Raw genomic sequence first — 7,680 nt, forward strand, 5'->3', positions numbered from 1 at the left:
TTCGTGAAGTGGCGGCATCTAATGCTAATTATTTTACACCTTTCCACGATATTTTAACGCTTTAGAAATTCACGGAGTAACCTACTGTAGTCTATTCTCTTTTTACTGATAACCATTGCTGAGACTGTTTCGTTCATGATCTCTCCATAGTTCGGTATCTTTATGTAAAGGAGGTTTCTTCTTTTTTCGTTGTTACTGTGTATGTGTGTTACTGTGTATGTGTATGTGTACTGTGTTTTCTGTGTATGTAATCAAAAGGGCTTCTTTGTTTTGTTAACTAGCAGGAATGCTTCTTTGTTGCGAGAGAATGCTGGAAGCTTGTTTGGGTTAAAATTTACTGATAACAAGAATTGTATCCCTTTGTAAACCAAATGGGGATTAATGTTGTTCCTCTGAGTCTGTAAGCTTTTGTTGACAGGCTTTTGGGCAGATCGGGGCGAGGGGGTTGAGAGAGAGAGGACGCAATGCTGTAAGCTGGGCGAGGAACGGAACCCAAACGGGGGTCCGAGGCCATTAGGTACTCCGAGGAGGGGGATTGAAGCTAGATGTGCTTGGTTGACCACTCGGAGGGTCCTGAGCTGCGAGTCGAGGAGTTCGGAGGGTCCTGATCTGCGAGTCGAGGAGTTCGGAGGGGATCGAATGGTGGCCAGAAGACTTCAGTAATTGAGCTCCAACGGCTGTGCACGAAGTGGTTTGGACTTTGATAAGTTTGGCGCCTTTTCTTTATTTTTTCGCTTTATATATACTGTATCGTTATTAATCACTTAGTTATGGTAACCTTTATAAATTGTACTCATTTAATCGCATATGCTGTACTGTCTGTTTTTGAGCGAGGCGCGGTCATCACACAGCATCCACACCAGCTGATTACCCAGTTTGGCGGGGCCGAAGGCTGCTTCCCCTAGACGAGAACGAGCTGAGCGAGCCTGAGGCTACCCAGGAGGTTACGTTTACCATTACACCCCTTTTTGTATACTATAGACTCCAATTATTAAACAAAGGGTTCGTGGACCGCTGTTCGGGAACGCTAAGTTCACTCGTTGAGCAGCATTTATTTCTATATCAGATCGAAGCCGAATTTTATCTCGCGTAATCTATTATCGAAATTCAAAAAATGTGGCTGATTATAAGCCCTTTATTTATATTTTCATTCCTGACATGTGCTTAAACTGATGTCAACGCAGCTGGTGTTTGCGTAGTCCTGCATAAGGCAGACGGGTAAAGTTGATGCATTTCCTCGTCCGAGACCGCAGACAGTTTAGTCCTCTCCGTAGGTGCTGCCTGACCTGCTGAGTTCCTCCAGCGTGTTTACGGTTTTAATATCTGTTTATTGATATATAATCTCCTATAGCTATAAAATGATACAAGAGTTCAACAAGTTGATATGTGTACAATAAATGAAGCTGAAGATAAAAATTATCAAAAATAATATATGATAATGTAAAGAAGTCGTTTATAAAGTAAATAAGGGGGGGAAAGAGAACCCCAACAAACTAAAAAAAAAAGAGAGAGACCCCACTAACTACTAGAGGAGGAAAAATAAAAAAAGAAATAAATATTAGGCAAAAATGCCCCACCTTCTCTCAAAATCGAAACAAGAAAAAAACAAAGTTCTACTATTTTTTTTCCAAACTAAGACAGAGCATCACTTTAGAAGACCATTGAATTAATGTTTGAACAGAGATATCCTTCCATTTCAATAAAATAGCCCTTCTTGCCAACCATGAAACAAATGCAATTACATGTTGGTTTGAATATGAAATACCCTGAATATGATGCGGAGCTATTCCAAATAGATCAGTCAATGTAAATTAATTTTCAGAGTTTTAGAAATTGAAGAAAATAAAGATTTCCATAAAGATTTTAATGAAGAAAATGACCAGAACATATGAGACAAAGTGGCTACTTCATTTTTGCACGGGTTGCAATAATTGTCTATGTTAGGAAATATATTGGATAGTCTCTCCTTTGTTAAATAATAACGTTGAACAATTTTAAGTTGAAATAAACAGTGATTGGCACATATCGGAGAAGAATTCAGTATTTTCAGAACTCGCAACCAATCTTCATTAACAAAGGTTATGTTGTTCTCTCTCCCAAACTTGTTTAATCCTTAGTGAGAGGTTATCTTTTTGTAGTAAAAATAAATCATAATTTCTACCATTGGAACCTCTTACTAAAGGATTCATATTCAAAATAGTATCCGATCCGAAAATCAGATTTTTGCATATATGGAAAGTTAGATAAGTTACTTTGTCTAACCCGAAGATATTGCAGAAAGTGTGCATGAGTGAGAAAATAATTGCGAATTAACTCTTCAAAAATAATGTATCGACGAACACAAAATAAATCTGCACAAAAACTGACCCCTTTATTTCTCCATAAGAGAAAAGTGGGATCTGTTATTGAAGGTTTAAATTTTTAAATATCTATATAAAGAGCTAGACGAACTAATTATTTTTAAATAAAAAACAAATTACTGAAACTGAAATCCGTAAGGACTGTTTAATAACAGGGTAGAGATTTACATTCGGAATTTTAGAGAGCTGTAAATGTAATGGTTGAATGTTGAATGAAATTGTTTGATGGCTTTTTATTACAAATCAATCCAAGCTGGTGTTTGGCTCTTACCAAGCCAATAGAGTCAAAAACATAATTGTCGATTATTAACAATCCAAAAATAAAATCTTAAATTAGGATGTGCAAGTCCACCATTCTTTTTAGATTTTTTAAAATTATACTTATAAATTCTTGGCCTTTTATTTTTCCAAATAAAGGGCCAAAATATTAGAGTCAATTTGATCAAAAAATAGTTAAAACGATAGATTTATTTTGAAAAATATATAAAACTCTAGGTAACGTAATCATTTTCACTGTGCTGCCTGTCCCGCTGAGTTCCTCAAACGATTTTCTTTCCTGTATTAACCTGGAGAGTGAATTCTGAATGTCGGAACTTGAATAGGATGGAATTCAGCAGCAAAAGTCCACACACAGATCTAATCCTCTGACTAACAGAATGTTCACTGAGTGGTGCAGTTCCCCACATTACGCAAGCATTCTACACAATAAATTAAAATCAAAACCTGGTCTGCAGTGAAATTCACAACGGCGAGTCTTCACCTATATGTGTCCGTAGAGCGATGGCGATTTAAATTGTATATATTATGACAAGATGTACTGTTGTGCTAGGATTATCTTTAGAAATGCAGTTTAATTGCGTGTTATGCATGTCGTACTACTTTTCTTTTCTTTTTGCCAGTTAACCTGGTGGCGATCGTGATACTCAGCCGAGGAAAGTGTGTTCTCTCCAAAGGGATCACTCGGTATCTGGTGGCGATGGCCGTGGCCGATCTTGCGGTGGTGATCATCGAAGTCGGGTACTTCCAGATCGTCGAGGCGTACCGAGCGTACTGGCTGTTGCTTCCGTCTCCGTTCTGTTTAGTCCACTTCGCCTTCTGTTACGTGTCTTTAGATTGTTCCGTGTTGCTGACTGTGGCGTTCACTTTCGATCGGTTTGTGGCCAGTTGCTGGGCTAAGATTCTGGCAAAGTACTGTAATCCAAGAATTACGGGATGGGTTATTAGCACGATATGCGTCGTGTTCTGTTTAAAGAACGTCCCTTATTACTTCCTGCATCGAGAGGCTGGAATTAATATTTGGGATGGGAAATGGTTGACGTGCAGGTCCAAGGGATTGCTTCACCGGGAACCAGAGTTTGAGTGGTTTTCCTGGGTGGACCGTCTGGTAAATCGGCTGTTCCCTTTCTTCCTCATTTTTTCCCTCAATATTCTGACCGTCAGACGGATCCTGGCCTCCAGCCGTCCGGAGGGGTCTCAGAGAGCAGAGAAATGGCGAGAAACAGCAGGATCCAGAGATGAAGAGCCGGAGACAGTCCATCGTTCTGCTCTTCACCCTGTCGGCGAGTTTCCTCATCTGTTGGGCGACAACCACCCTGGTCTTCATTTTGCTGCGGTGCCTCTACACGGACCTGGAAACGTCAATCCTGCTTTTCTTTGTGCAACGGGCAGGAACGGTTATACAGCTTCTCAGCTGCTGCACAAACATCTTCATTTACGTGGTGACCCAGACCAAATTCAGGGAGCAGCTGAAGATGGCCATGCTCACTCCCGTTCATATTCTTGTTAGAATGTGGTGTCAGTGTTTATGGCGCTGTTAACCGTCATGATTGTGAAGTGTTTCCAGAAAGGATGCACCCGCTCTCGTCAGCAGGTTTTCAATTGTCATTTACTAAAATGTTTATTGTGCTGCCTATTTGTGTAGAACTGCTCTGTCGTTCCTTCCTGAAATATCACTTTCCGAGCTGTTAAATTACTTTATTATGTATTTTTCATGGTGCAATATGAACTCAGTGGCTGCGTATTACTTTCATTTGTCACCTGCTCGTTTCCGTAAGCATCTATACAGCCAATCACGTGTCAGCACCTGAATATGTTAAAACATATTCATATGGTGAAGGCGATCAGTTCTTGCTCTGATCAGATCAAACGTCAGATGGGGATGAAAAGTCATGTTTGGACCTTCAATGATGAAAGTCCAATGGTCATATCGAATGATAGTTGGTGCCAGAGTGGGTGGTTTGAGTATCTCAGCAGTGCCTGACGTCCGGCGATTTTCACGCACAACAGTATAATTTAGAGATTACAGAGAAAGGCCAGAGAAACAGAAATGAAACATCCGGTGACTGGCAGATCGGAAAGACTAAATGCCGCTTTCATGGGATTGGTCAGTGAGGAATGGCCAGAATGGTTTAAGGTGACCTGACGGCGATAGTAACTCAGATACCCACGTGTTATAACAATCGTGCACATAATCGCAATTCTCTTCGCAGAATACACCGGTCATTGACGTGGGGTGGCTACTGCAGAAGCGGAGAGCACTGAATATCATGTGTGTACCTAAAACAGGGACACAGACAAATTGTTCGGCGAGCACAGCAGGACAGATTATCTCCATCGTCAGCAATAAAAAGTGAACGACTCGGTCCGAGGCTTCGCTGCCTGCCACCCTATTTCAGGACCCGGCAAATCGCGGGGAGGGGTAAGGAGTCAAACAGTCTGCTTGCGTGGCCAGTGAAATAGACCTAAAGATCCGGGATATTTAACAGTGCCCAGGAAAATAGTAGGGGAGTCCCAGACACAACCCTATGCAATATGGAACTAAACATATAAGTTACAACCAAATTTCCACTGATCCCTCTCGGTTAGGCAGAGAGACACAAAATACAATGTCCTTCTCAGAAGTACACATCTCCTTTTTATTCGAACAGATTAAAATAAATGGATAAGTACTTTGATAACTAATGGATCTTTGAGCGTTTGAACGTTTTGAAAACACCCAATAAATCATTACTTGACACTCCACCTCACGAGTCCTGTCCCTGTGTTGAAATGACTTGCCTGTTCCCACATTTGCATTGTGTTCCCATCACCGGACATAGTGGTGAAGACATTCCACAAGCACGTTGAACCCTTGATAATATAACGCAATACTTCTCCGCATAAATTTGGGCTTTACTTCCTGCAGCGGTTTGACTGGCTCTCCGTTTGTTCTCCAGAGAGAGCATGGACGGCGACGCATATCATTGAGGTGATTGTTCTCCAATCTCCCTTCTGTTGTTAAGCCAAGAGCCGCGTGTGAAGCACATGTTATCTGCAGAGGGTCACTGCATCGCCGGCCGGTAGCTGGAATCTGAAAACATGTCCAGTCATTTCTCAATCGCACTTTATTGGTTTTTGCACAAGCGAGCAGCTTAGTCCCTTTTGGAGGTCTAAAATCTGTTTTGAAGTCTGAACGGAGAATTGGTATTCAAATACAGAATTTGTCTGGCACTCCGGATATAATTTAATAGATAAATTGAGTGTCCAGATTTTCTACTTGCAAGATCGGTCGAATATCACAATATGCTTTTATTGTACCTCTTTCCCCCTCCCCGCCTCCACCACAACATGCACCACAGCCCCACAACTCGCGTCCCGTTTGCCACAGCACAGAACGTGCATCTGTTTCCATCCCATTGCGCCATTACAGATGGATTTAGCGAGCTTAATCTAAAGCCTGACAATCGTTGGAGCACTTGCATGTAAAACAGTAAATAAGTTATGAAAATGCCGACATTGACACAGATAGTTTCAAAATGGTGTAAATGCAGCACTGTTGCTACTTTTCAGAGAGGTAGGCGTCCTGCAAAATTCACATCAAGAGCATAGAGTCGTGAGGCCAATGTAAAAGTTTCCAGCTCTTGGCTCGTGGGTCAACATGTGTCTGTTTTGAAAATACAGCGTACTTTTTCCAGGATTCAAAGATCAGAGTAAAGGTTAGAGCGAGAATAGATTACGACTTTATTTCTCAGAGCTAGGAGACTGAGGGGATATTTGAGGGTGATATACAGAATCACGGGGGGCATCGATAGAGAAAATGTGAACAGGCTTTCTTTTTCCTTTCCACTGAAGTTGGGAAAAGACTTTAACAAGAGACCGTGTGTTAGGGGATCAAGGTGAAATGTGCAAGGCGGCACTTGACGGGTGACTTCTTCTCTCGGAGGGCGGTGAGAGTGTGGAAAGAGCTGACAGCGGAAGTGATATCCACATTGCAGAGAAGATTTGATATGCACCCGGAACGGAAGGGTGCGGTGGGCTGAGGTGTGGGTACTCCGGAATCCCCCCACATCTCAATCACTTACGAGTTATTCGGTTAATTGATCAGATGCGTGTGTTTTGGTAGCGAAGCAGGAAGGGTCCGGTGACCGCGCTGTGTCTCTGAATAACACAATGAATACAAAATGATAAGTTGCAGTATATAGAATGTGTCATGATCCCCGCCGGACTTGCAACTCTATTCATAACTTGTTGTCTTATCTGGGGTCCTAAACCCCTTGTGCTTTCTGTTTTTTTTTTTACCATATCTTGTTTATTTTGCCTGGCGCCGATTGTCAGCGTATTGTGATTATTGGATAAGCAATTAAGGGGTGTGTGTGTGTGTGTGTGTGTGTGTGTGTGTGTGTGTGTGTGTGTGTGTGTGTGTGCGTGTGTGTGTTTGTGTGTGTGTGTGTGTGTGTGCGTGTGTGTGCGTGTGTGTGTGTGTGCGTGTGTGCGTGTGTGTGTGTGTGTGTGTATGTGTGTGTGTGTGTGTGTGTGTGTGTGTGTGTGTGTGTGTGTGTGTGTGTGTGTGTGTGTGTTTGCGCATTTGTGGGGGAAAAGTATTGGCTGGGTTTCCTGTCTCTGTCGCTCGATCAGCCAAATCCGATGAATAAACTAATTGTTCTGCCTCAACATCGGAGTCTGTCGTTTCTGCACAAGTGGGTTCAGTCGTCCGTCAGCGCACACGGTGACAGAAGGACGGAGCGAGTAGAGGGGAACCGGTCGGGAGAACCTGGCGGAGACGGAGGCGGAGTTAACATGGCGCAAAACACCAAATCCTTTGCTTTCTTCTTCGGAACCACCTCTGTTTCCATCTTTAATGTCTTCACTTATCCCTTTCAGGGTTCGCTTGAAGCTAGACTGACACGTTGACTTCGGTTCCTTTGAGGAATGGGACCCGCACTTGGGGTTTCAGGACTCGCTGATGTTAAGCACGCCAAGGGTCCTGCATGAGTGTCCGTCTCTTTTCTGGAAGCCTGAGATCTCGGGGTTCTGGAGACGAGCGGAATGTTGGCCTGTATCA

This window comes from Hypanus sabinus, unplaced genomic scaffold, assembly GCF_030144855.1.
Source record: "Hypanus sabinus isolate sHypSab1 unplaced genomic scaffold, sHypSab1.hap1 scaffold_312, whole genome shotgun sequence".
NCBI lineage: Eukaryota > Metazoa > Chordata > Chondrichthyes > Myliobatiformes > Dasyatidae > Hypanus > Hypanus sabinus.